This window comes from Chenopodium album, chromosome 7, assembly GCF_948465745.1.
Source record: "Chenopodium album chromosome 7, dcCheAlbu1.1, whole genome shotgun sequence".
NCBI lineage: Eukaryota > Viridiplantae > Streptophyta > Magnoliopsida > Caryophyllales > Amaranthaceae > Chenopodium > Chenopodium album.
The window spans coordinates 77,726,150-77,740,196 of record NC_137840.1 but is presented as its reverse complement, the minus strand read 5'-3'; the positions used below and the strand labels follow the sequence as shown (position 1 = coordinate 77,740,196).

Below are 14,047 nucleotides of genomic sequence, written 5' to 3'. Positions count from 1 at the left end.
AAAAGAATTTAAGAGAATTTAAAGATTTTTCAATGATTTTTGAATTTTTATTTTTTTGAATTTTTATTTATTTATTTATTTATTTTTAATACTGTTGTTGGTGAAAATGACAATAATGAATTGAGGAAAATAAAATAGAGGCTCTTGACTCTTGAGTACGTAGTATATAAAATGAAAAAAATAGTCGTTAGGTGGGCTTATTTGACGGAAAATTGGTCGGATTTGGGCAATGGGGTGGTGAATTCTAACTTAATTTTTTTAATGGGGTGATTATTTTAAATATTCGAAAAAAGAGGTCCTTATTTCAAAATAGGGTGATTTGAGGGGTGGTTTTTTCAAAAAAAAAAAAAATCCATTTTTTAATATTTAATATCATGGATAACCCATTTTGTAAATAACTACCTTATTAATTTTTCCTTGGGAGGATTCCATGCGCGGCCGCCGCCGCTTGCGTCTGTCACCGTTTTTGCAGTGGTGTGGTGGTGTGGATTAGACAGGTTGGTCATGGTGGTTTTGGGGCAATGTTGATGGGGGAAATGGATGGGTGAGGTCGCCGGCGCCGGAGGTCATTTACGTGCCGGCGTTGATGAGGAAATGGAGGTTGGACGGTGGTAATGAGGGTGGTTGAAGATGGAGTGGTGGCTGGAAGTTTGCAGTGAGGTGGTTGGGCCCCATTAGCGGAAATGGTTATGGCACAAGGCTAAAGGTAGTGATATATATAATTTTGGGTTTTGGGTGGTAGTAAAATAAAATAAAAAAATTAAAGCGGTAGGATATGTGAAGCAAGATGCTTTCGTTGGTAGCAAATGTCAAAATTTCCAAAATCTAAGGTATAGGTTTTGATCCTCTACCAATAATGTAAAAAAGACTTTCACTCAAAGCATTTACCGCTAAACCACTGAGCTGCTACTTGATACGTTTGCTTTCATTTATTCATATCCCTTAAATTTCCCGGGTCGCGTGACCCAACGTGAACAACGCCGGGTCCGCCACTGAAGATGGATGTGCGGGAACACTCTAAGAGATGGAATCAGAAATTAAGCTATTCGCAAGAAGTTGGGTGCTGCAAACAAGCTCAGGGAAATTGGTTTGCGGTGGTTCGGGCATGTAAGACGGAGTCCACAAGGTGTGTCGATACAAAAAGTGGAAGAGTTGGATCAAAGAGAGCTTAAGCGAGATAGAGGGAGACTAAAAATGACTTGGTTGGAAGGGGTTAGGAAGGACATGAAGCATATGGATTTGTATGAGAATGAGGTATTTGATCGTAAAGGATGGAGGAGGAAGATTTTTGTGGATGACTATGCGAAATAATCATGTTTGGTTCATGTAGCCGACCCCTCTAATGGGATTAAGGCTTTGATTGTCTAGTTAGAATTGTAGTATTCAATGTATTAAGGCCCTGTTCTATTCACCTTATTTTCACTTATTTCGAAAAAAAAATAAGTTCAGATAAGTGCAAATCAGGGTGAATAGGTTATGATAAATTCAGATAAGATAAGTTCGGGAAAAATAGGTTCAAATAAGTTGTGATAAAGGTTAATCAGGGCTACCCAAGTTCAATTTATAACTAAAATAAATTCTAATAAGGATTAAGGGCTAATAAGTTCAAATAATTTCTATTAAGATCAGATACGTTCAGATAAGTAAAAATCACGTGAATAGAACACACCCTAAATGGGGTAAGTATATTCTAGAAATTTTATTTCTGATATCCGCTCAAAACAATGGGAGGCTAAATCATAATACTCCACACTTCAATCAATCATGGAGGTTTAATTTATGTCATTAAAATGATGTACTAAACAGAAAAATTAAAAGGTCTTATTCTTTCCGATGCTATATTATGGACTATGCAAAAAAAAAAAAAAAAAGGCAATTAAACTTAAAATTTGATTGTAATACTGCTTGGATTGAGTTTCTTTTTTTGTTCTCTCTATCTAAATCTCCAAAAAGATGTATAAGAGTCTGCAATTTGCAAAGAGGTGCAATTTTAAGAACTAATGAAGTAAATAAATTGTTTACTTGATGCAGAAAACAAAAATTAGACAAGTATTAAGCTAAATTTAACAATTATATTCCAAAACATTTTTACATTCCTCGTTTTTAGTTTACTTAAAAGATACCAATCTTAAAGGTGAGTCTATTACGGATCCAGTTACATATAAGTACTACACATCTAAATTTTGGTTCAAGTCAAAACATCCCGTGCCAACTTTAGCAGGCAAGCCAAGACAAATTCTCGCAGTAGGAGTTTGTAAGTTGTCAACTTCACCCTGAACTGCTGCTTGAGTGATAAACTTAGCAGCAGTCTCAAAGGCGATCTTGCTAAATGGAGATATTGATTCAGCTAAGCCTCCATATCTGTTTAGTGGCCTATACTTGCCTGTAAGAGTCATGTAATCAGCAATTAAGGTCAAGTGTCGCATGTCCACTGTCACTCCATAGTGGCCAAATACTGTAAATATCTCAGCTATAATGGTCGCTCTTGCTGCTTCAACCCCATAAGTATCGAGCATCGCTTGTATGTCATTGGAAATAATGAACCTGACATCAAGCTCATCTTGCATATTCCAAAAGGCAACAAAATCCACACCGGCAGTCTGCAGAGCGGGACGGGAATTTTTACTTTTTCTAATTAGCATCGGGAACCCTTCATTTCCAGAGTCATCCAAATCAAACTCCACGGCTTTACAATTCTCAATCTTGCCAGCGTTCTTAACATAAACTTTCTCAGCTGTCTTCTCAGCAATCTGCACAAAACCTTGAGTGAGACAATATAGCTTTATAAGATCCAAGGAAACATGCTAAGGGTTACACAAAATTTAGGTATTGGGTATGGTATGGGTTTAGAATGGTTTAAACTCATGCCTTATGTTTGTTTTATAATTTTAAGAGTTCCAAACCCATACCAATACTCTTAGGTATCAATTAAAAGAAAAAAAGAACTTCATTCCATAATCAAACCAAACATGGTAATAATAATCAAGTTCCAAACCCATACCACTATGGTTTTATTCTTGATTCCAATCCAAAACCAGTTTGCGAATTAAATGCCCCCTAATTGCACTCTTAAGGTTTTATTGCTGACAAGAGTACAAACACAAGGAAAATGCAAGTATATGCTTTTGAACTACGAGCAATCCCGTAGTATATATCCTTTCAATCCATGATATATACTTCATCATCACATAAAATCAATCAAGTTTCTCTAATCGAGTCATGAAGGTATGGTTTAAATTGTAGCTATATTCAAAGTCAAACAATGGTCACACAAACACAACCATAAATAAACAAACTGTCTACGAGATAATGAAAATCAATGGAAACAAATATTTTCAATACCAGCATACCTGTGCCAGCAATATATGTGGTTCATTGGTTAACTTGAAATGGACTTCAAAACACAGTCCATCACAAGCAACATGTATTGCTCTTTCTTTATCTGATGTTTTTCGTTGACTAGCTTCTGATTTTTCCTTTTGCTCTGGGTCAGAGGAGGCTTTTAGTACATCTTGCTCATTCAGTTCTACCTCCTCCTCAACTTCCTCTTCAGAGTCGTTGTCCTCATATTCCATCTCATCTGCAGCTTGTCCTTTCATTTTCCGAGCCTTTGAGCTGATAGAATTATCCCCTTTCTCATTATCACTATCTTCTACTTCTTCTGTTTCTGACTCACTACTCTCAAAGCCATCTTTTCTCATCTCATTTGAACCATCTACTGGCTTGGATTCCGATTTAATACCACTTATCCTTGAAAGCAAAAGCAAATGACTTGATATCATCGCTTCCATTTTCTTCAAGTATTCACCCAGCAGGGTATTTTGACAATCTTCTAAAGTTATATCAGTGTGACGAGGATAAAGTTCAGGATCATAGAGCTTTAATTTCAGCTTGTAAATACTGCAGATTTCATGTTCCTTAATGGCAAATGGCACAACACTAACTTCCATGTTTTCTATCAAGTCCGCAACCGTAATCCTATTCAACTTTGCAGCAAGCTCCTGTGCATCATCCCTGCAATTGCGCAAACAATATTTCTTCTAGTTTCTAACTCTAGGTCCAAACAATTCAGCAAAGATACCTTCCTGTCTCTAATTTTCAACTAAACGCATAGAGAATTTTGATCAAAGTAAGAGAAAGAAAACAGAACTCACTTTGCCTTGCATTTCAGCAAAGGGCATGTCATAGTAGGAGTCTTAATGGTCTTTGATGCATCCTTTAATATCTCCAGCAGACGTGGAATTCCCAGCGTAACATTCATCTCTCCTCGACCAGCATGATGGAATGTATTCAATCTGAAATTTCATAATCACATTTACAGTCCTCCTGCTGCAAATTACAACAAAAACTTAACATTTACAAAGTACAAGGGAGAATGAAGACTCACGTCATTTGAGTGGATGGTTCCCCAATGGACTGAGCAGCAATGATTCCAACAGGCTCCCCTGGATGGGCAAGACTCATGTAGTATTTGTTCTTAACCAATTTCATAAAGTTTGAACGATCCTTGGGATGTGTATGTCGAGAATTCACTGCTGATGCATGATTATTTAAAAATTCTTTAGCTTCCTTAGCAAGTTGATTCGGAACTTCATTATCTTCTTCAACATATTTGGATAAGCACTCATCATCATTTTGACCAACAGGATTTCTGCTAACAATCAGTTGTTGATTCTGAAATACAAATCGTAAATCAAATATAGAAAGTCTAATAACATGGAATTTAAAAGCAACCCTGGCAGGATAAGACACTTACCAATGCTAATGCTTCAAATTCTCGCATATAGTTCATCTTATGAACATCAACCCCATCTTCTCCATAGCGGAACTGGATGATGGACCCATCCGCATCACGAACTGTGTAGTCATAATTAACACTGAGACACTCCAAATTTTTAATCAAACATCTTTGAAGGTATCCACTGCGAGATGTTTTGACGGCTGTATCGACTAATCTATAAACAAAAAAGGGTGAATATTAAGTTTTATTCTTATCGATTAAAAGAGTATATATGTATATATATATATTAAGACTGAACAGAGTGCATACCCTTCGCGACCAGCCATGCAGTGGAAATAAAACTCTTGGGGGCGGAGGCCAGTGAGATAACGGTCACTGATAAATCCTCCTGCTCGAGCTGAACTGTCCCAAGGGGCAAAACACGGTAATGTCTTCCCAGAAACCATCCGAGGTACACGCTTCCCTTCCAGCTCTTGTTGACCCAAGAAGAGAGAAATTTGTTGGAAGTTGAACTGCCAAATGTATAGAAAACACGAATACCAGTGAGGTCAACATGAGATTGCACCCCGACTGTAGCAAGTGTACAAACCAGCAATTTAAGAGAGCATAGGAATTACTAGTCGAATGAGAAACAATAAACGTCAAAGCATTCATGTTGTTTTGATCATAATTATTATATTATCATATTAATATTATATTATGCTACTTTTAAGCATGTTTTTGTAAAGAACTTATATGCTTTCACTTGTTAACAAAATTACCATTTATGTGTGACCATTCACAATATAGCATCTGATCATTTTGCTTGGAGTCATTGGACAACAAACTACAATGTCCAAACATGAAGAATAATAAAGCAACAAGCAGTTACAAAAGTCGAGAACTTACACTACCACCTTTAGCTCCAGAGAGTGTCATGAGAGAAAGAGCGTTCTTCCGAAAAGGCTTAACTAGACCTTCAGGAAATAGCTTAGTGACAGCTGAGCTCAATGTATTCAGCTTACTTCTCATCATCCCATCAAGTAGCATTATTGCAGATTCTCCATTAGCCCGAATTGCTTTCTCTATTCCAATTTGCACCTCCAAAGAGCCTTACAAGGACATAAAGGGAGAGAAAAGATTTGGAAAAGCGTTAGTTGAAAGTAAATAGCTATCATGTATAATGAACCGACTTAGGGGAGGGGTATTTTGGGTAGTTTTGTATGTTAGTAGTCACCAACTGTAGTACATAATGGAATATGCAATTAACCAAGAGATGCCACCAGTGCACATGAGACAAAAGCTAAGTCTAGAATCATCCTAGGGCTAGAGGTATTGGGATAGTAGGCAGAAATTCGATGTGAACTCATGAGAGAGTTATGGCCTAAACTCATGAGAGTGTTGTAATCTAAACTCACTATTGGAGAGTTGTAGGCTAAACCTACTATTTTGTAAGAAACCTTGTTTATTTCGATCAATTAAGACTAAAGTTTTCAGCTATATTTCCTTTTACAAGCAGTAGAATCATCATTTCAGTAAAGCTTCAATCTTTCTCCTCAAATATTACTGTATTCATAATAATTTATGCTGTTTGTGTGAGTTTGATGTGCTGAATCTATTACATCATGAACAAATTTTTGTAGAAATCATGATGAATCCTAAAGTGACAGATAAATCAATATAAAAGCTACTAGCTCTTGTCAAGTTAATGAAGGCAAGAATTCTACATACAAGAATTATCACATACCTATATGTTCTTTCTCACGGCCAATGAATTGTTGGTGAACACCACTGCCACAGTTAAGGCAAGCATCAAGCAACTTTTTCCTCTGGTTGTCACAAGGTCGTACTAGGAGAAGATCGTGAACTCCACAAGTAAAACCATTCATCATCTAAAGCATAAGCAAATAATTTATCAATGCAAGTCACATGCAACATTGGAATATCGAATTAAAAAAACAGATCATTAAGCAATAAGTGGAAGGCAAATCAATGAGAAAGCAGGATAGCCACCTGTAGAAAAGCAATCAAAACACGACCCAATGCAGTAAGCAAGTTTCCTGCAGCATTAGACCCATACATCTCCTGCACTGAGTGAACTAATCCATACTTTCCAAACTGCTCCTTGTCAATAACCCCTTGAATTAGTTCATTTTTGTAAACAAACACAACATCTTCATCAATGCTGTGACTAGAATTCCCAGACATTCTTCTTTCCATACCACTTTCTGAATGTTTTTGGCCGAATCTCCAACAATCTTTTTCCCTGCTTTTTGCGGAATTTCCAACACTCGTATTCTTAGAATTGGGGATCTTTTTTAACTTTCCAGAAACCTCATCAATTGTTTTAACACTTCCCCCATTCTTCTTAGATTCATCCATCCCAAAATATTCACGTGCAATTTTTGCACGCTTTTTAGCAGTGAACGGTAAATATCCTGTTGTGATTTGACTTAAGATCGCAGTTATGACCTGCACAGGAGTGATTGAAGACTGTCAAAGTCTACAGAGAAGGTCAAAAGATTAGATTCGTAACACTAAAATATACAAATGATTGCTGTAGTGCTATAGACAAACATTCATTCGAACCTGTTTCCCAGTCCAAAGCCTCTTTGGTCTAATTATAACCGGTGGATAAGTCTGTATCACATTCTCTGAATCCAAAACAGATAATTTCTTGGCATTGAGAGAGGGGACACCAAAAGAACACACACCGGACATACAAATAAGTTGATTAAATTCTTCCATGGTAAGAAATGTATCCCTTTTTGTGAGAAGTACAGCACCTACAATGTGATCCTATTCACAAGTATGGATACATGAGACACATTGAAAAAAATAGTAATAAAACATATTGACCCTCAGTTAATATTAAAACCTGAATTAAGCCTCTTTTAGGGTCACCACGAGTAGGAACGATATACTGGTTATTAGCATTGACAATATTGTAAGCTTCAGCCCGGGAAATCTCATCTTGTGGAAGGTGAACATTTATTTCATCACCGTCAAAATCAGCATTGAAGGAGCTGAATTAAAACAATCACCAAGTAGTGACAAGTGTTAGCATCAAGAACTTTACAGAACTATATATCAAAGAAGTATTGTAGGGGAGGAACATACTCGCAGTTAGCATAATGAAACCGAAGAGTCCTCTCTCCAGGCAAGACACGAACAGTAAGTGCAATTATACTTGGTTTATGGAGAGATGGCTGCATTTACAAAATATCAGGGACTACTAAAAAGGCATTAAGGCAGAAGTAATGTGTTCTCTCTTCATACCTGGCGATTCACCAGAACTATGTCCCCATTGCGGAGGTGACGCTGTACAACCTTCTCTTCGTAATCATTACTGAAAGTCTTCCCTAATTTTGTTGTGACTCCTCTTGAAGATGGCAATTTTCTAATGAAAGGTATCCGAGATTTCCTACTATTTGGTAGTATATAATTTGAATTTTTATCCGCATAATGTGTGGCACCAGGGTGAATCTCAGGCCCGTTGAGAATGGCATCTCGTAAGTTTGCCAAATTCCAAGGTGTCACTCTCTGCATCAACAACATAAAACTTGAATAGAAACCACAACCTTATTGTCAAAATCAAAGGTTGCAAAAGCTTAATTAAAGAGATGAATCTCACCTCTGGATAGGTCAACTTTAATGCAAAAACAAGAGGAATACCAATCTCATTGACAGCTAAATACGGATCAGGTGATATAACAGAGCGACAAGCATAATTGACTCTCTTCCCCATCATAAGTTGCCGGAACATGCCTTCCTTTTTTTCCAGCGTTTGACAAATTCCAGAAACCATATTTGCTTGTCCTAGACCTGGCAATGTGCATAAATTCAGCGGTAATCAGAATAGCCTGATTGAGGCTGCAACTCGTTGCTACACTCTTATTCTATGCACACGACAACATCCAGTTACACATGTTCAGCTTCACCAAATTTTAGCCTAACAAAGACAAGACAAATTATCTAAACCAACTAATAACCTATCCAGGAGGAATCCAAGAGTCCCTTTGAACAACTATCAAACAACTTCTCCAATTACTTTGTTCACTCCCCTCTGATTCTCATGAGTAAAATGCACAGTGGTGTTACAACCTTTCTCTCTAAAGTGGATGGCCAAACACGATGTTAAGGGTAAAATTTATCATGCTTCAACTTAAGTTAATAGTCATGTAAATCATGAAACGACATTGAAAAACCGACACTTAGACAACTAAGCCAAAGCGCGGGACAAACCAGAGACCAAAGCCGGGCTCAACAAAACAGAAAGTTGTAAAATAGGTTGCAATGAAACTTAAAAATACAGAGGAAGTATTTCTATTGAATAATGAATTAATGAGCAAGCTAAAAGGTTTTTTTCCATACAATAACATCCAATATACTTGGAATTTTAATCGATAAATATATATATCAAAATAAATAAAAGTATACCTCTTTGCTCAAAAAAAAAAAAAAAAAAAAAAAAAAACAAAAACAAAAAACTGCAACATCTGGATTCATACACTATTTACCCCATCTCCTTTGACCATATATTGTGATTCATATGAAAGATCTTGTGGAATTTGTCTCGATTTAAACTATCAATTAAAGATATTATTAACTTTTTGCGATTATATTTATTTAGAATTTAAAGATATTACTGACCAAATTTGTGTGATGGGAAGCGCAAATCTCTACATGTTGCAATATATATAGAATGAAACTTACAAATTTTGAGTGAATGATTCCAAAAGTGACAATGTTTAAAGATTCAAACCTGTAAATAAAGTATTCTACGAAGAAAACATAACATGTAAGTAACTGATAAGCATTGTTGTAGACATGTGCCTTGTGTGATGTGCAAACTTCTCCCATACACTTAAGTGCACCTTGCACTTCTTAAAACTATGTTTACAAAACAAATTTGGATGGCTGAATACAAACTAGACATATTTGCTAGGATTCAGCCAAAAGATGGTTCACAACAGCAAAAAAAAAAAAGGTTAAATGCCAGGGATCAAGAAAATCTAAGCAAACTAAGCTACTTCTAATAATAGCTCATCACAAACCCTATTTAATTCGCTTCAATATAACCTTAAAAGCTTAGGTGTATATATTAGCTAAAAGAACTCAGAACATATGAAACTTCCTAAACAATATAAGTAATATTAGGATACTAATTGGAACAACAACTATACTTGTTAGAGTTACTGAAACTATGAATCGAATTATAACAAGACATAACAAAAGTCCTAGAGCTCATGAAGATTCAGTATCAGTAGATTATGGAATTGAATTTCTACTGTAACGTAACATAAATCTCTATCACATGTTTGAACAAGGTCATTATTTGAATATCATGGACAAGAAGGTGAATAAACAAGGATGCAAACTATCACCTGCTGCAGTCTTGCTGTTAAAATGAACATTTATAGATTGTTGAAGATTCATCCACCTACTAAGAATAATATCAGTCTCAGCATGCTGCTCATAAGCATTAGCCAAGGACATATTAGAATCCAAAATCTTGCCCAACAGAACAGTTCGCTGATGCTCCATAACCTAAAAGAACAACAATCATACCCCCGTCATAATGAGTGTGTATAGATGTAATACGGCCAAAAAGTCAACAGCAGTAACAATGAAAATGGTAATGCCAATGAAATGTCATTACTCTTCAAATGGACAACTATTATACCAGTTAGTCAGCTTGTAGCCAACACCAAAACTTTGCAGTCCCCTTCTCTTTTAAACAAAGATCACTACTTGCATCTAATAAAAGGTATTATTCTCTCAAAGTCCTGATCTAACTAATCCCTGTCTCTAAAATTGAATCATACTAATGTCCTTAATGTTATCTCAAGTCCAAGCACTTCCACATCCCAAAGAAGTTCCAGAATTAGTTCACATAGTTTTCTATTTCCTTATTAGCCATTACTACATGAAATAATGCACAAAAGAAAAAGTGGATCATCAATACAGAATTACTCTATGATACTAGAATATACTTTGAACTTCATGCTCCGAAGAAAACTAGAATGCAAACAAGTAGACATAAATTTGAAACAATTCATGCCTTCTCTCTAGTGTCAATGGCCGAATAATTTTTATTTTTATTTTTTTGAAAAAAGAAAGTCACAATGACAAATAGTTAACCAGCTTAACAATCTTGAAATAGACAATCTCCATGAAGCACACACACACACACACACACACACACACACACACACACACACACACACAATGAAATCTCCGCAGTTAAGTTGGGGGTGTACAAAAGAGAATACAGTTGAAACTTACTAATTCACCTCCTTTCGAAGGCTTACGAAACTTTGTTGGAGGCACAAGAATAGTTTTTAAGAAGTACATCGTAAAAGCTGATTTCTTCTGAGATGTGTTGTGATGTTGCCGAACATCAGAAATAAATGAGCATAACTGAGCCTCATTTTTCCAAAGACGCTCTAATATCCCTCTAACCTGCAGGTATCAAGTTAATTGCATCATGTCCATCTGAGTATTTATGTAATAACTCTTGCAAAAGCATCAAAAACATACATAAAACTAGAAAAGCTTGAGCCACAGTTTGAACAATCCTTATGATATATGATCTAGAAAAGAGAAATAACATACTTCTGTTGGCAATAGAGAACGTGGTTTTTTCCACTTTATATAATCATTTTTTTTCCTTTGCCTGTTTGATGCACCTTCAGCAATTTCTACTTCAGACATATCAACATCTCTTTCAGCCATATGTTCATTTAACTTGTGCCCTCTGATAATATTTGCCTTTATGCTGTCGTCATTCAAGCCCCCCTAAAAAAGAGCAAGTATATACATATCAACTTAGAAAGAAAGAAACCAATAATCATCATTAATTACTGTGTAAATGCATTCTTTATAACTCCAGGATAGATTCCTAGTACTTCTTATAACTCATAGGTTAGACTCCAAGCATTCTTGGAATTCCTCCATACACTAGTACATATGTTTACCCGAATGCATAGGTCAAAGCGACACATTCTAAAGCAGTTGCAGTTCACAACCGAACAAAGGGAGTAGAAGAGGGAAAAGCATTCCTTAAATTACGACTGTCCATCTTCAAATTTTGCTCACCCAATCTTATGATAATTGTAAAAAGTTGTGTGACTTGTGTCACAAGGAAATGAAGAAAAGTAGGTGATGTCAATCATTAGATCTTGCAATAATCCATTTGGATGTATAATGAAGAAATAGAAAATGCACACGTTTCAATCACGTGTAAGACCTACAATAAGTCAAAATCAGGCTAAGGTGACTTTAAAAATTTACATATGATAATTTTTTTGGTGATAAACTTTATGATAATTAACTAGATGGAAATCCAAGCACGAAGAAACTATAATGGAATAAATAAGAAGCCGCGGTTTACTTGAGAAAAAATTTCCAAGGAGAAATCAGAAATTCACTCAGCTCAATCTGCCAGCTTACAAAATGGTAATAAGAAACTGAGATTTTCCAACAGGAAACCCTTGATGTGTTCAAACATACAATTGTTTCACACAAAGTATCTTATAATAGCAACTTTCTCCAATTTTTCCAGAATAAGGTGAAAAAAGACTACTTAAACAGTATGATCTTATTATGCATAGTGAAAATACCTATAATTGTGATTGTGCGCATTAACAACATATTCAAACACTTAATTGTGCAAGATAGAAACTACTAATAGGAAAAAAAAGAATGAAGATAAAACAGCTAGAGAAGGGTGCAGCATAAAGAAGACATGATGAATGATACCGGACTAGAAACTAGTAGTCTAGTATGCCTCAAAAGTTTCTGTTTCTTTCTATTGGAGGAAACGGAGATCAATAAGCTTGTGAAAAACTGGAGGAGATAATCCCCATTCTACTAAAGTCCGAATTGAGATATAGAAACCAAGAGTCTCTACTACTCATTCTACAAGCCACCTTACTCGTTACTAAAGACTGAATTGAGATATAGAAACCAACATTTTAAAGATTTATCGATCTCTTGAGCTAAATATAATGATAGCAGAATGACCAAAATCACAAAATAATAATTTTCAAACACATGAGTACAGACTAACACAACCAAAAGGGAAAAGTAATCACAATTTGCAGCTTCTTATGTAGTATATATACTTACCATGTGAATCAAACCAATGGTAGGTTTAGTAATGGGAGGATTCTTGACCCCACAATGACACTTGGTCCTCTTCTTCATCATGAAACTATCCAAGGTTAAAAGTGCTTCAGAAAGCTGAAAAGAGGTCCAGCCATATTGAGAAATGGGACCATCCAAATGAAGCCTACTATCATTGTTTATTAAAACAAGATCATCTAACTCTCTAGCCCCAGAAACATCACCCTTCAGTATGAGATTTAACTTAGAGATGCACATTTCGACCTGCATTTAAAAAACCAACGGGGAAGTCCAAGTTGATATACAACACAACCATACAAGCAAGAATTGAAGAAAGGGAAAAGATGATCATGAAACTCCTTAGTTAACAAGTATACCTCCTCTCGAGATGCCTTGAAATGGTAACAAACCAAACAGGTGTTCTGTAGAACACGTACGAGCCTATCGAACAATAAAGGGTGGTAAACCGGTACCACAAGATCTATATGACCACAATGTCCGGGGCAATGATGGTCACGAAGACCACATGTTTTACAGCTGTAACAAAAACAAAAAAAAAAGTCTTTAATTAACGATCAAACGAATAATCTGTACATTCTTAAGCAATCAATGAAAATAAGAGGAAAAAAATCAACAAGCTTAATGGCATCCCTCCCCATTAAAAAGCTTGAATATACCATTTACGGCCAAATGGGTTTTACCCCTATTAATGGTTGATAATCGGAAGATTTAATTCAACAATAGAGAAAATATAAGTTTATCAGGCTTTTATAAATATTTATATTAATTATCTAAAGTTGAAGAATTAATTATTAGAATTCCATGAATTTTTCTACACAGTATAATAATTGGAACTACAATATTAAATATTTCGAATAAAAAAGGAAAGAAAGGTAAGTTACGGAGTATAATCATTCATGGGACCCAACAGAGGATCATAGAGGCCACCAGGCACAGGGCAGCCAACATTGTCAAACAAGTTGCGGTTTGTAATGTTGAGAACGCTGAGCTTCTGAACTTCTTCGTCCGTCATTACGCCGAATTCAACCTCCTTTACACAGTCCGTTGCTACCTACAAATTCATTCAGATACCAAAATTCAAGATATTATAGACTAAAGCTTCGACGGAGGAAATTATTGGAATACCTCTGTTTGATCCATCTTCAAAAGGGAATAAATTACAATATCGGCGGAAGG

The 14,047-nt window shown here is 35.8% G+C and overlaps 1 pseudogene across 1 annotated transcript; it reads right to left on the bottom strand.

Annotated features, from left to right (window-relative positions):
- Positions 1–2,058: 2,058 nt before the first annotated feature.
- Positions 2,059–13,934, bottom strand: LOC145638686 (DNA-directed RNA polymerase I subunit 1-like; annotated as a pseudogene). Its single transcript, XR_014114686.1, has 20 exons — positions 13,753–13,934; positions 13,228–13,387; positions 12,854–13,114; positions 11,339–11,521; positions 11,009–11,185; positions 10,108–10,270; positions 8,355–8,545; positions 8,000–8,263; positions 7,841–7,929; positions 7,599–7,746; positions 7,310–7,519; positions 6,734–7,192; positions 6,468–6,612; positions 5,630–5,832; positions 5,051–5,253; positions 4,757–4,955; positions 4,388–4,674; positions 4,155–4,295; positions 3,351–4,014; positions 2,059–2,750 (listed from the first exon to the last, which is right to left on the bottom strand). The product of XR_014114686.1 is annotated as a DNA-directed RNA polymerase I subunit 1-like (transcript).
- Positions 13,935–14,047: the final 113 nt, after the last annotated feature.